The following is a 15660-nucleotide window of genomic DNA, read 5'->3' as shown; positions in this document are numbered from 1 at the left end:
AGGACTGGGTCATAAAGGATGTATGATGAGGAATTTTAATTCTCCTATTTGGCAGGGGGAACAGTTGGTGAATCTTGAGTGAGATAAGTGACTTGAACTCACACTGGCCATGGTGGTTTAGGGCAGAGCTAGGCGGGTTTTTTCTTAAAGGGCCAGATAGTAAATATTTTTTACTTTGTGGGCCGCAGGGTCTCTTGCAACTACCCCACTCTGACATTGTAGCATAAAAACAGTTGTAGACAACATGTAAGCAAATGGGTCTGGCTGCGTGCCAAAACACTTCATTTACAGAAACAGATAGTGGACCAGATGCAGTCCATGAGCTTGTTTGCTGATCCCGGGTTCAGAGGGCTGGCGACCTCAACGGGGGCGGGGTGGGGGTGAGGTCTGGGGGATGAGGGTGAGGATGAGTTTGGAGAATAGTCTAGGTAAGAGATGAACTGAGGCTGTGGTGGTAATGGAATGGGGAAGATAGGAGAGATCCAAGAGCTACTGAGCAGGTAACATTGTCAAGACTTGCTGATTGATGAGCCTGTGAGGGAGAGAAAAGAACTGATAATGCCCAGGGTTCTAGCTGGACTGAGGGGCTCAGTTTGAACCCCTTGTCGGGGAGGGAGACATTTCCCTTTACCCTTCTAGGTTCTTCTGGCTGGTCTAAGGATTAAAGAGACATGAGACAAATTAACAGGAGAAAATCAAACAAAAGTTTAATAACATGTATACATGGGAGAGACCCAGGAAAACTCACCAAAATGGCTGAAACCCTCACCTTAAATACCATCTGCTGCTAAAGACAAAAGAGGATGTTGGGATAGGGGTTTGGGCCCTCCAAGGGGAGGAAGGCAATTGCCATGGAAAAGGAAATGCAAATGTTTAGTAAACAAATGTTTGCTGGGTCTGCAGAGACAGTGGGACACAGAGAGGAATTTTAACAAACACTTTGCTAGGTTCCACACATCTAGTTCATACTGCAGTGATCTATGGTGATGTTCCCTTCCTGGAAGGGTCCTCTGTCTACATTCTTTAGGCAGTTAGAGGGAAGGTCAGATTTCTTCCTGAGTCTTTTGGGCCTTGATTGTTTTCAGCCCCAAATAATCCACATGTCGAAGACATTTTGGGGTGACAAATTTTGCTCCCCTACAATTTCCAGTGTGCACGACCTCCCAAGCCAGCCCATTCCACTTCGGGGTGACCCTGATGAGGCCCTTTTTCCTGTGGACCCTAACCTATTAGAAGAAACTCTTTAGATCACAGAATTGTCCTGCCCTGCTGCTCCAGCTAAAAATGGAAAACTTCATTCTGTCCAGCACTTAGGCCATGAGCAAGTTTCGTGTCTGTTGCCTTTAGGTTATTACAGAGTCTCTGGCCCCTGGTCTTGGGATATGAAAATGGATCTCCAAACAATTAGAGTAACAAGGAGCTCTGCAGGGATCAGGACAGGCTAGGACTTGGGATGCCAATTACCAAATCTCTGTAGGTCGCCGCTTTCCAGAACAGTGGGAAAAATGTGATAAATTGTTTTCTGAGCAGAAGTGGCATGGCCTGGCCTGAAGTGCATCCGCCAGGCTCTGGTGCATGCCTGCCAAACCAGGAGGCCACTTTGATGTGCTCCAGGTGGCCACTGGGGCCACCTCAGGGCATCAGGAGCTGCTGGACTCTCTCTTTTCTCTGCCATAGCCCACAGATGCCCCACGGAAGCAGGAATGCTGGGGAGGGCGAGCGAAGGACCTGTTGCAGAGCTAATGAATTCTGCTCTCATGTTTCTGCAGCCGCTGCTGAGAGGTGTGTGCAAAACGGTCCCCGGGCACTTAACAGGGAGAGGAGGAAAGGATACACATACGGCCTGGTGTGCAGGGGGCTGGGCTGCCTCTGACTTTGAAGGAGGTGGCAGTACAGGACTTTGTGAGAGGAGAGTGGCCCTGGAGGAATCTATGGGGGTCAGACTGTATTTATCTTGAGACCCAGCAGGCCTGGTCCTGTAGTCAGAGATGAGCAAGACCTTGACAATCCAAGAGACTGATGAGGAAGGTCCAAAGCGGGAGGAAGGAGGCTCGTGCATTGGGCTGTGTGGCGGAAAACAGACTGGGCTCATTCACACGTTTATCATCGACTCCTGCTAGCACCCCAAAGCCAGGGATTATTAGGGATGCAATGTAATTAATTTCAAGTGTTACATGCTCTTGGCTTCATCTTGTTTCCTACCTTTGTTTTCTCTTCTCCTTAATTTCTCACTTTTGAAATATTGTATTTGTCATTGGAGGTGGATTAGATAAATCTAAATTGAGGTCTGGGGGTGTGGGTCTGCAACCACAGTTGTCTGTGCCTGGGTTGATTTTGTAGACGGAAGGGTTCTTCAACGAGGAAATTTTGGGTATCGTGGCTGCATGAGAGATCCTCCGAGGGACCCTATGATGCTGTGATCTGCTTCTCAGCCCCACTCCATAGGCTAGGTCTGGGCTCTCAGGAGAATGGAGGTTCTTTGTACAAGCTGAAGGGGGCTTTGTGAGAATTGACGTACAGGCAGTGGGGCTGTGCGTCGACCTGACAACCTGACAAAGTCAAGCGCCCTCTACTGGTGAACCACAGGTTGGTTCCAACTCAATGACCCCGGAAGGGGAATCATACCATTCAGCTCCCCTGGGATTTTAGGTCCGGCAGGTATGTCAGAGATAATCAACATTTCCTCCTCTTCCTGTGAGGAAAGCTAAGCACCAACACCACCTCCCTTTCACAGACAGCAAGTCCACCAGCCAGCCCCTGCTGAGTGAGCTCCAGTGGCGGGGCCCTGAAAGAGACACGTTCCATATGTGCTTCTAGCAGGCAGTCAGGAGCTGGCCAGAGAGATAGGAAATCACAAGCCTACATCCAGAGGATTGGAACAGCTGAAGTGGTCCATCCTGGGGCAAGGGAGGAGGTGGGCTGTTGGTCCGGGACTTGTAGAGAAGGTGGAGTTTAGAGGGGTGGGTGGAGGATCATTCCAGGTCGGGGCACAACATAAGCAAAGACATTTGGGGGAACAGTGAGGAAACTGGCCCAGTGGAGGTCCTGACTTCCTGTTGAGGTGGACAGGTCGTTTCTCCTCTATGCATGGCCTGTCCCATGTTATTCTGTAGCTCCTTGCAGCAAAAGGATGTAGTTTATTTCCCTGCCCCTGAACTTTGGGTTTGGCCATGTGGACTGCTTTGGCCCACAGAGTAAGGCGAGAGTTACTGCACGTCAGTTCCGGGCCCAAGCCCTAAGAGGCCTCACCCGTTTCTACGTGCTCTCTGTGTCTCTGCCATCACCATGAGAAGCATATACCTTGGTTAGTCTGCTGCCAGAGCCAGAGGAGGATGAGATACACGTGGAGCAGAGCCAGCTGCCCCAGCCAAGCCCAGATCAAATCAGCCAGCCCAGCTGAGCCTACGTCAGCTGAACCGCAGATGCAGGAGTTACATAAACTCTTATTGTTGCATGACACTGGGATTTTGCAGTTGTTACACAGCAGAAAGCAGTATTGTAGCCATAGTTAGCTGATAGAAGAGTGAAGGAATTCATTGGCACCTCCCAATTCTGAAAGGATGCACTTGCCTCTAAAGTCTGGGTGCACATGTTTGGGGCTACTGATATTAGCTTCTTTTCTCTTCTAGTAAGAACTTCCCCGGAGAGAAGAATTGATTTCCTCAAGGTCACACAAGTTAGCAGCAGAATCAGGGCTAAGAGGGAACACCTTTCACCTCGAGGTCAGAGTCCACTGCACCACCGGACCTTCCTGTTTGTATTCATGCGGAGCACGGTGTGGAGGTCAGGAAAAACTTTTCCTTGCAGGTTGGTGAGGTCTTAGGGTTTCAGCAGACACTGATGCTCAGCTATTATCCAGATTGATGTGGCCGTTTGCCGTAACATTTAGCAACCTCTCTATCAAATAAATGGCCAGAGAGGCTCCTGACATGTCCAGTATAAAAGAAAGAGGAGCCATATTCTACAGCTTTACGAGGCTGCCTGAACAAGATCCGTTAAAGGAATCATTGTGGGTTGAGGCTCTGGGGCTGAATTGGTGGTGTTTCTTTGCCCCAGATGCCTTCAGAGTTTGCTATGAGTGATTCTGTAGGATAAAAAGGGCAGGGACAGTCAACCACAGCTGGGCAAAGTGGGTCTTGGCTGGACAGGAAGGACCACACCTGTGAAATCATGGGCTAGCAAGAGAGGGCGTCTTTATAGAGAACCCCTTAAATAACTGTTCCTAGGTCTGAATTTGAGAGTGGGAAAGGGACTATTTTGCAAATGATTTAGCCATGTATAACCAAATACCATCAGGCCCATTATCTTTACTTAAGTCATTATTTAATGTAAATTGCTGGTGCTGCTGCATTTTGCCTTATGGTAAATTTTCCTCTTGGAGTTAAAGATGCCTAATAACAATTTGAGTTTTCATATGACATTGGAATGATCCAATATGAAATGTACATAATAACTGCATGCTAGAAAGGCATAACAATTTAAAAGAGGTTGAGAGAGAGAGAGATGGAGTGTGTGTGTGTGTGTACGTGCACGTATGTGTTTGATGGTGATGATGGTGGTGAGGCTGGAATTGGTGGGAGGCAGGAATGGTTTAGAAAATCTCACTCCATAGAGCTGAAAAAGGTGGAAATAATTCCCAGTCTCAATGCTACAACCTTAGAAGCCTCTTGAGTCTCAAGTGGCAGAGTGAAAAACTGTGGAGGAACTGAAGGACTCTTTCTTACATCCTTGCTGTTCAAACTGTTGTCCTCACAGCAGCAGAAATGGTGTCACCCAGGTTCTTGTTAGGAATGCAGGATCTCAGTTCCCACCACAGACCTGCTGGATCAAAATCTGCATTTCACAAGGTCTCCAGATGATTCGTGTGCACAATAAAGTTTGAGAAGCCCTGTCTTACAGGACGGGATGAAGTGGAGGAGGTGGAAAGGATCTGTCTGATTTCGACAGTGTATGGTACAGGGGCTTGCCCAGTTTGTCAGTGTGCCATGGACTTCAGAGTTGGAAGATTTGGACTTCTGTCCTGGTGCCCTGTGTGCCTTGGGAGAGTCCCTTGGCCATGTAGAGCCCCAGCATCCCCATACATTCAATGGGGATAATAGGATTTAGCATGACAATAGCATGCAGTATTACTATGAAGATGAAGAGAGTATAAATAAAGAATCTGGGACAAACCCAAGGTTCAATATTTGTTCTGTTGTTCTTACCCCAAGACACTGAGGATTTTCCTTTCTGAATAGGTGAGCAATTAGGAGGCAGTTCATTGGCAAAATATAACCAAAATCTATTGAGCATTTTCTATGTGCCAGGCTCACTACTATGTTTGCCAAGGGATTTTAGCCTGGAGCCAGACTGCTTGGTGCAAAGTCTGCTAGGAGACAATGGGCTGGAAACCTCTCTATGCCTCGGTTTCCTCATCTGTGATGTGGGGATAATAAAACTGCCTATTTTTTTGTGAGCATTATGTGAGTACAGTCGTCCCTTGGTAACCCTTGGGGGGACTGGATGTTCAAATCTGCGGATGCCCAAGTGCCTGATATAAAATGGTGTAGTATTTGCATATAACCTATACATACACGCTGCTTATACTTTAAATCACCTCTAGATAACTTATAATACCTAATACAATATAAATGCTATATAAATAGTTGCCGTGTACAGCAAATTCAAGTTTTGCTTTTTGGAACTTTCTGTAATTAAAAAAAATATTTTTGATCCATCAGTTGGTTGAATGTGCAAATGCAGGAGCCACAGATACAGAGGGCCAACTGTAGTACATACATGTTCAGTGCTTACCGGAGAGTCTCATATATAATGAGTACTGAACCATCATTAGCCGTTATTAACACACTTATTTAACCCTCACTGCAGTCTCTGGAGGAGAGCATTATTATCCTTATTCCATAGTTGAAAAACTGCGAGGCTAAGGAAGTTGCCTAGGGCCACATGGCTGGGAAATGGTAGAGCCAAGATTTGAACCCACATCCCTCAGACTCAGAGACCATGTACCTCATCAACTCATAGTTCTGTTCTCATATTAAGAGGCCAGGAGAGTAACCCTGTAACCAGACCAGCTGCCCCAGGAGTTGCTCTTGGTTTCCTTCCTTACGGTAGTCAAGGCAAAACCAAATGGAATTGGAAGAAATCAAAGTGCCAGGAAGTGGAAAGGCAGACTCTCAAAGCACTTGTGCTGATATTTACTGCTTCCCTTTGAAATGCTTTGTTCATAACCTGTCAAGGGCAATTTGGAAACATGTGCTCATGGAGGACAGCGTTGGCTGCTTTTTGACACTGCCGTTTCTATTATACATACAGCAACAGCCGCACAGGCTCGGCCTGGACATGACTTATTTATGGGGCAGCCCGGCCCCAGCTGAGCTAGTCTTCGGTGCTTGCGGTAGATTGCACTAGAAGAAAGGGAATGTGCAATTTGGGGAGGTAATTATTTTTTCACGTATTCATTAAAAAGAAGGGATTTTCCAATTACCACTGGAATGAAAGAAACTTTTTAAATTAAAATTTCAGATTAAAATCTAGAGAGAGCTTGTACTAGATTGGAAACCAAGAGTCTTGGCTTCCATGTAGCTCAGTGTACTTTTCAGATTCCAGTCCTGTCTCTGCACCTTACCAGCTGAGTGACCTCCGGTGAGTTGCTTCACCTCTCTGAGCCTCAGTTTCCTTATCAGTAAGATGGGCATTCTGATCGTTCTGAGAAGATTAAATGAGGTATCACAGTAGAGAGCTTAGTGCGAGACCCGGTAGGTGCCTAGTGAACGTTTGCTATTATTATAAACAGTTGCAGAACTGGCTTTGTGACCTAGGGTGAATTAGTTTTTTTAAGTGGCTTACTTTTTAAAAATGAGAAAGTGGGGTAAGATTATTTTTAGTTTCCTTCTAAATCAGCCATTTTGTGTATTTTTCTTCTCAAGCTCCTTTGTCTGTGTCCCCCATGGACAGGAGAAAGAATCCATCTGAATGGAATCCATCTCTGTATCTATCTATCATCTATCTATCATCTACCTATCTATAATATTATCTATCATCTATTGATATCAGATGCACATTCCGTAAAGACTAAGAGGAAAAAAATTTCAAAACATTTCCATTCCTTGAGACTGAGCAGAGTGTAAGCTTGCCATTTGAGTGGATATGGAGTTTGTGGGAAAGACATTCTCTTCTTAACTTATTATAATCTTTATAAGCACAGTAGAGATCTTTGTCTTGGCTTAATTGATGGATATTTCATGGTTGTCCGACTTTTTTTCCCTGTCTTTGTTTGTTGATAGTTTGAAAGGAGTGGGCTAAGTCTAATGAAATCCACCTTGCTATGAAACTACCTCACAAAATGTTAAAGTCTAGCTTTTTTTCCCTTAGACCCACATCTTGAAATAAAACAGTGATTAATAATATTTTTATAGGAGGCATATTGTCTGAAATATTTTAATGGAGTTCAGTGAAATTTATTCTGTAAGATCTAGTGGAGAGATGTAATTTCCATGAGTAATAGTTATCACAAATATTATCATGCTCCCCTAGGAGGGAGAGAGGGAGGGAAGGAGAGAGGAGAGGGAGAATGAGAGAATAACTTAAACCTTAGAGCATGTTGTTATAAATGATGGTAATTATTTCTTGCATACTCTATAATATCTGATATCTAACATATTAACATATATAATATATTATATAATAATATAATAACACACAGCCTTTCTTATTTCATCCTCACAGCCACTTTGTGAAAATGACATTTTCCCATTAGCCAGGTTGGGAAGCTGAGGCTCTAAGAGGCTCAACCCAAATGTGCCTCTGGTTAATGAAGAGCCAGGGTTCCCACCCACTTTTCTAGACTCCAAGCGCAGTGTTTAAATTGTAACACAGCCTTCCTGGCACAAACCCAGTGCGATGGCTTACATCCTGTTTCTCCCACCCTCTCTCCCCATCCCCTCATGCCCTGCAATTGTTGCGAAATGGATTATTTGGTGGACAGAATATCCACATGAACTGAGAACTGCTCCAGAGGTCCTACCAGAAAGTTGGAACCCTCTTTATTCTAAAACTCTATAGGGGAAAAAAATCTTTTGATTCAGAGAGCACTTCAGCTTCTTATAAGGCCTGAGCATCTTCTTTTGGCTAAGAGCATCACTGTTCTTTTAAAAATTCCAAGGAACCTTTCTGCTTATTTCGAGTTCCCTGGTTGCTCGTATTCTGAATAAGCAGCTGTTTGATGAATTTACACCGCGCTCAGAGTAAATACTCTTGTATTGCAGAGGAAACCTCTTTGCTTTCCGTGTTTCCCTTGTGCTTTTCCAGTTTCTTGGTGTGTTGGCACATGTATTAGTCTAAGCAGCGCCACTTATTAATTAATTGATTATCTAATTCGGCCGACTGTATGAAGCAGGAGGATTTATGACTAAATGCTCTGAGATAATGCCCTGTGACCTGCCCAGTTCTCAGATGGAAAATCAGAGGTGCTGAGAGCAGCTCCTCAGCTTAGGGGAACCAGTGCAGTGGCTTTGATGTTTCAATGCAGCACCTGTGGAACTCTATCCAGGATTCCCCAGGCTGTGAATTTTGGCTGCCTGCTCACCCACCTCCTCTAGGAGCAGTAGGAAGGAGGAAAAGGGAGGAGGAGGGGAGAAACTGAGACAGAGGTAGAGATAGAGAGATACAGAGAGGAAAAGAAGAAGGAGAAGAAGAAGGAGGAGGAGGAGGAGAAGAAGAAGGAGAAGAAGAAGACGGAGGAGGGGAAGGAGAAGAAGGAGGAGGACAAAGAGAAGGAGAAGAAGGGGAGGAGGAGGAAAGGGAGGGGGAGGGGGAGAACGAAGGGGAAAGGGTAGGGGGAGGAGAAGGGGGAGGGTGGGTGGATGTGTGCAGGACAGGGATGTATAGCATCTCCTCCTCAGCTTCCTCCAAAGCCCTTTGTCCTTCCAGTTGGGTGTCCTGCTTTGCATTCACAGTGGGTTTGTTTACAGGACTTTCTGTGCAGAGAGAAGGTAGATTTTAAGCAGCATTTACATCCTTGTGGTGTGAGAGTGGTCCTAGGTGGATATAAGTTGTGTAAATAAATTTGCTCATCACTTTAACTGCAAGCGAAGGAATATATTTCCTGGACCAAATTGCCTCTATCTCCCATTCCCCCTCCCTTTTTTGAGGGTAAGGCTTACATTTGTTTGCTTGTCTGCTTATTTGGTAAGTCTGTCAGTCTGTTACTCTGGGGTAAAGGAACTAGAGAGGGTGTAAGAGGCTTTGAATTCTGCTTCTTAAAAGGAAATAAACGTTAAGCCTACAGAGCATTTGGGGGAAAAAAAGGAAGAAGGGCATTTGTATCCGCAGCCAAGGAGGGGCTGTGCCTGCATTACCAAGAAACAGAGGAGCTCTCGGGCTCTATTGACGGCCAAACAAGGAAGAAGAGAGACTGCACAGGTAGATTTCCCAGAGGTCCCTGCCTCTGAATTCTAGTGACAAGTGTCGAGCCTCCTGTAGTCTCTCTGGACATCATCATTTGTTCAGCCAACCCCACGGGAAACGAGAAGGTGGTTACTTATATTAGAGCAGTGTCTCCTGGAGAGCAGGATGCTCTTGTTTGGTTCCTGCGTGAACTTCAAAAACTCTCAGAGTTTTATGTTTATTTTAATGACTATTAGGAGACAAAGTATAGCTGGCACGTTGAACTTTTGTTCTCAGCAATAATATAAATTTTCCTTTTAAAATAAACTAAATTAAAATGTAGAGTCTATTTGAAGAGAAATATTAAGCAAATAAAAGGGCAGCTGATATACCAGTACAGCAGAAAATTGTGAAGGCCGTACATCCTCCTTTCTGTGTTTAGGGAATCGGCTGCTGACTGTCTTGGAGACATGCCTGGCCCCTGCTTCTGCTATAGAAGCTAAAAAACCAGTTCCATGATCCCTGAAGGATACAGTGTGAGCCCTAAACCTAAGTTCAGCCAATAACAAGCTCCTTCCTAGGACCTTGAATCTAGAGCTACTGCCACAAAGACATGGGCCACGGGGGATGTAGAGACACTCTCACTGGACTTTTCCCAGGGTGAGATGTTAGCTGTAATTTTGGTCATCTACTTTTCCTTGATTCTTTCCCATTTTCAAAGTCTAATGTTCTGTTTCCTCTTTGTCTATATGAGCAGCTGGGTACTTCTGATAATCCCTCTCCTATTTAACTTAGAGTCCAGTTCTGTTGTTGATAACTTGGAACCTAATACCAGGAGGTGGTCTATGTAGAGTTTACAGCACAGATTCTGGAATCAGGCTATGTGAGTTCAAATCCAGGATCTGCCACTGACTAGTTGTGGGCTCTTAGGCAGATGCCTTTTTAACCTTCTGCTTACCCATCTATAAGATGGGGATTATAACAGTGTCCATGTCAGAGAAGTGACATCAGTGACGTAAATGAGATAAACATCTAAAATCGAGTCTGTCATAGAGCAGGCTACCTATTCCAATGACCAGATTTGGAATCGTAGAGGGGCAAGAGAGATTAATTTCAGATGCTCTGTGCCCACTTTTGTTTATTGGTTATTGTCTGTTTCCTTTCAGTAGGACTTTACGTGGGAAGAGATCTTTGTCTGGCCCATTGGTCTACCCCAAGTGCCTAGAAAGTGCCTGGCAAAGAGCAGCTGCTCCATAAATTCATGTGAAAGGATGAGTGAATGAGACAGGACTAGTCTTATTTTTAAACCTCTCTCTTTAACTCTGCTTTTGGATTTTTTGGGTGGGAGAAGCTAATGTCTGGATGAAAAAGGGAATTCAGGCTAATTAGCTTTAATTAAAACAGACACTCCCTGGGGATGGGGACAGCTCTTCTTCTCCTTCCTTCCATCCCTGGCCTTCTCTCTCCAGATTCACCTTCTTTGCAGTCAGTCCATCTTCCCTTTCTCCCTCTGTATTCCAGTCACCCAGCAGGACTTGGTGCTTACTCTGGAGGTCTGTCATAAGGGTCTGGAGGTAGCTGGATAAAAGGACAAACCAACATGAAAATCTCTCATTTAGGGAAGAGTCTTTTTCCTAAACCGGCCAAAGCTGCCTAGTCTATTCTCTGGAATAGAATTTGTGCAAATGAGGCTATTGTCAGAATGATTAGAAACGTGAATTCTGGCATCAGACAAACCTGGTTTTTAATCTTTCTACTACACCCTAGTGTGGTGACTGTTGGGAATTCATTTCACCTCTTTAATGCCTTAGCGTTCTCATATGCAAAATAGGGGTAGTGGTGGTACCCACCCTTCTAGGGAAGTGATGAGCATTAAATGCAGTGATGCAGCTCTGTGTAGTCCTGGTACTGTGGATTGATTGAGGCGCTCAGAGGGAAGTGTTGTTATTAATGTCTTCCTTCTCTCTCACCCCTTTCCAAGGACTAGGGGCAAGTGTTTATATTTCCCCAAGATGCATCTTGGGGAGTTTCATTTTCTATTTTTTTTTTAACAATTTTAGAGAGTCAAGGATTTTGATGCCTTCTCTCTTTCCACTCCAAGCAAGCACTTCGTTAGTTTTATTCGTGTTGGCTCTTCTGTGATTTCCCCTCCCCCATTTTTGACTTAAGGGAGTTTTCTTATCCAGTTAAAGCATTTCTGATCTCAGGCTTTGGTGGCAGCAAAATGACATGCTTGTCTATATTATTCAATAGGAATCCTCAACTTCAGGGGGAAATCTGATGATTCCATTATTCAGACCTAGGAGTGAGAGTAGGCAATGAACAAAAGCCTTTAGGAATCCCAGAAAGGAGGCTTAAACTTTCTGGTCAAGGGTAGACACAATATCCTACAAGCTCCTGCTGATTTGGGGCTCTGGCTGTGCTCCTGGCCGGAGCTTCATTTCACTCCATTCTCTTTACTTTCCTCTCTCTACTTTTTCCAGCCCCTCTTATGCTTTTTTTTCCATTTGCTGAATGACATTATATTTCTCCTACTACAGGGCATTTGCATATTCTCTTCCCTTTGCCTTGAGTGATTTACCCTTCTTTTCTCTCCTCATTAGTTGACTTACCTGCATCGTTCAGATATCATCCTCCAATCCTGTTCTCCCAAGCATCATTTTGGTATTGTGAGAAGGGCATAAATTAGCACCAAACAAATTAAGAAAAGGGCAAAGATTAATTCTGATGAAGATCAAAATATCACCTTTGTTAAACTGGAAAAGCTAATGTTGGAAAATATGGCTTATTATTGTGGTTGAGTGAGACTATTAATACTAAACCCAGAATTAACTAAGCTCACAGGCAGCACTGGACCACACAGGATCCGCAGTGGTAAGCCTGCCTCTGCAAAACTTAAGGCATAACATCAAAAGCACAGGCAACACAGAAAACAGATAAGTTGGACTACATCAAAATCAAAAACTTTTGTGCATCAGAGGACGCTAGTGGGCTTCCCTGGTGGCACAGTGGTAGAGAGTCCGCCTGCGGTGCAGGGGACGCGGGTTCGTGACCCGGTCCGGGAAGATCCCACATGCCACGGAGCGGCTAGGCCCGTGAGCCATGGCCGCTGAGCCTGTGCGTCCAGAGCCTGTGCTCCGCAATGGGAGAGGCCACAACAGTGAGAGGCCCAGGTACCACAAGAAAAAAAAAAAAAAAAAAAAAGGACACTAGCAACAGAGTGAAGGGCAACCCATGGAATGGAGAAATTATTTGCAAATCATATATCCGATAAGGAGTTAATATCCAGAACATATAGAGAATTCCTACAACTCAACAACAAACAGATAACCTGATTAAAAAATGGGCAAAGGACTTGAATAGACATTTCTCCAAAGAAGATATATGGCTGGTCAATAAGCATATGAAAAAGATGCTCAACATCACTAATAGGGAAATGCAAATCAAAACCACAATGAGACTGGGGCTTCCCTGGTGGTGCAGTGGTTGAGAGTCCGCCTGCCGATGCAGAGGACACGGGTTCGTGCCCCGGTCTGGGAAGATCCCACATGCCGCAGAGCGGCTGGGCCCGTGAGCCATGGCCACTGAGCCTGCGCATCCGGAGTCTGTGCTCCGCAACGGGAGAGGCCACAACAGTGAGAGGCCCATGTATCACAAAAAAAAAAAAAAAAAAAAAAAACAACCCCACAATGAGATAACACTTCATACCCATTAGGATGTCTGTTATCAAAAAGAGAAATTAAGTAAGTGTTGGTGAATTTGTGGGGAAATTGGAACACTTGTGTTTTGCTGGTGGTCATGTAAAATGGTACAGCTACTGTGGAAAACAACTTGATAGTTCCTCAAAAAATTGAAAATGGAATTGCCACATGGTCCATCAGTTCCACTTCTGCGTATATACCCCCTAAAAATTGAAAGCAGGAACGCAAACAGATATTTGCATACCCACATTCAGAGCAGCATTATCTACCATAGCTGAAAGGGGAAAGCAGCCCAAGTGTCCATCAATGGCTGAATGGATAACAAAAATGTGGTGTGTGTGTGTGTGTGTGTGTGTGTGTATACACACACACACAATAGCATATTTTTCAGCCATGAAAAGGAAGGAAATTCTGACCCTTGCTACAACATGGATGAACCTTGAGGACATTATGCTAAGTAAAATAAGCTAGTCACAAAAAGACAAATACTGTATGATCCCACTTATATGAGGCATCTAAAGAAGGCAAACTCATAAATACAGGAAGTGGGATGTTGGTTGCCAGGGTCTGGGGGAGAGGGGAGAATGGGAAGCTATTTCATGGGGACAGAGTTTCAGTTTGGGAAGATGAAAAAATTTCTGGAGACAGATGATGATGATGGTTGCACGAGAATGTGAAGGTACTTAATGCCACTGAATTGTACACTTAAAATGGTCAGAATGGTAAATTTTATATTATGCATATTTTGCCAAAAAGGAAAACTTAAGCATGGAAGAGCAAGCCAAGCAGATGTTTCTGCCGTGGCTGCCTCCTAAGAGGAAGGAGAAGGCAACAACGGGCCCAGCAAAAATTCTCTTCCTAACTTACCAGTGGAGGAGGGGGACGGAGGGCAGGACTGTTTCATTAACGGAATTCTCTCCACCTGAGAAGCAACATAGGGCTGGCGAAGAAGCATCTCCCCAACACCATCCTGAAACCAGGATTTAATCGGTTTTCTCTGTTTTATTTTTACATAGAACCCTGTATATTTCTTGAGGGCTTCTTAGATCATAATTGTATTTCTGTTTGTGAAATCATTTAGTACATATCCCTATTATTAGGTTGAACCGTATGAAGTTGCCACCCTTGTCAGTAAACCGTGGTTGATTATTGGCAGTCTCACGTGGTTCAGTGCTCAGCAGAGTAAGCACTGGCAGGTAAAGGCTGTGTCTGGTTTTGATAACTCATCCTACATGCGGGGCTTAGCACAGAGCTGCCATAGTGTAGGCGCTTAGCAAATTATTATCCTCATAAATGTAAGTAACTATTTACCAAATAAATGGAATGGATGTCCCCATCAGATATCACAGATTAAAAGATGGAAAACCTTAATTCTTTTAAAAAAGAAATAGAGTGATATGTCTGATGTTGAGTACTAATGTCATGACATTTAATGGTCAAATATTAGTTATCTCTCATCTATCCTGATTTTGTTGTCTTGAATAGTATAAAGTAATAGAAATAAAATAAATATCACTTTCTAGAATATGTAGGAATGAATGTTTTAAGGAATGGATAAGAGTCCATCTATGATTACTAGCTTGCTTTAAGGAACAAACATTCATTTCATCAAACAAGATTGGGGCTGACCTTCTTGTTCCTCAGCATTCAACTGGATTTTTTTTTTTTTTTTTTTTTTTGGCTGCGTTGGGTCTTTGTTGCTGTGCGCGGGCTTTCTCTAGTTGTGGCGAGCAGGGGCTACTCTTCGTTGCGGTGCGCAGGCTTCTCATTGCGGTGGCTTCTCTTGTTGCAGAGCACGGGCTCTAGGTGCGTGGGCTTCAGTAATTGTGGCACGCAGGCTCAGTAGTTGTGGCTCGTGGGTTCTAGAGTGCAGGCTCAGTAGTTGTGGCACACGGGCTTAGTTGCTCCTCGGCATGTGGGATCTTCCCAGACCAGGGCTTGAACCCGTGTCCCCTTCATTGGCAGGCTGATTCTTAACCACCGCGCCGCATGGGAAGTCCTCAACTGGATATTAAGTCTCAAGCCAAGATTCAAACCAATTCTGCTGGAATCCATACCCACATCATTTTCCCCTGTATATTTGCCTTCTCCCATCGTGCCTGTTTTAATTTGAATTCAGTATTGCCTTTTCCTCTATTCTATTTCAGATGGGCTGATTTTTTATAAAGCAATATCTAGGGCTGTGGGGTGTTAGAGAAAGAGCCTACCTCACTGACCCTTACTTGCATTTCACAGGATTGCAGAGTTGAATTTTTCCCTCTCTCCCCTTATTTTCCTATTACCTCACCCTGCACCCTGTTGTTTGGATCCAAAGTTTATTTCTAGAAATGGAATTCCATTTCCACAATTTTTTTTTCTCATAGTCTGTGCAGAGAGGCAGACTAGCATAATGGTTAAAAGTGTAGGCTTTGCCGCATAGCACAGGGAGATCAGCTTGGTGCTTTGTGACCACCTAGAGGGGTGCGATAGGCAGGGTGGGAGGCAGACGCAAGAGGGAGGAGATACGGGGAATATATGTATATGTATAGCTGATTTACTTTGTTATAAAGCAGAAACTAACACACCATTGTAAAGC

This window comes from Mesoplodon bidens, assembly GCF_964165515.1.
Source record: "Mesoplodon bidens genome assembly, chromosome: 15".
Classification (NCBI taxonomy): Eukaryota; Metazoa; Chordata; class Mammalia; order Artiodactyla; family Ziphiidae; genus Mesoplodon; species Mesoplodon bidens.
This window is presented reverse-complemented; position numbering follows the sequence as displayed.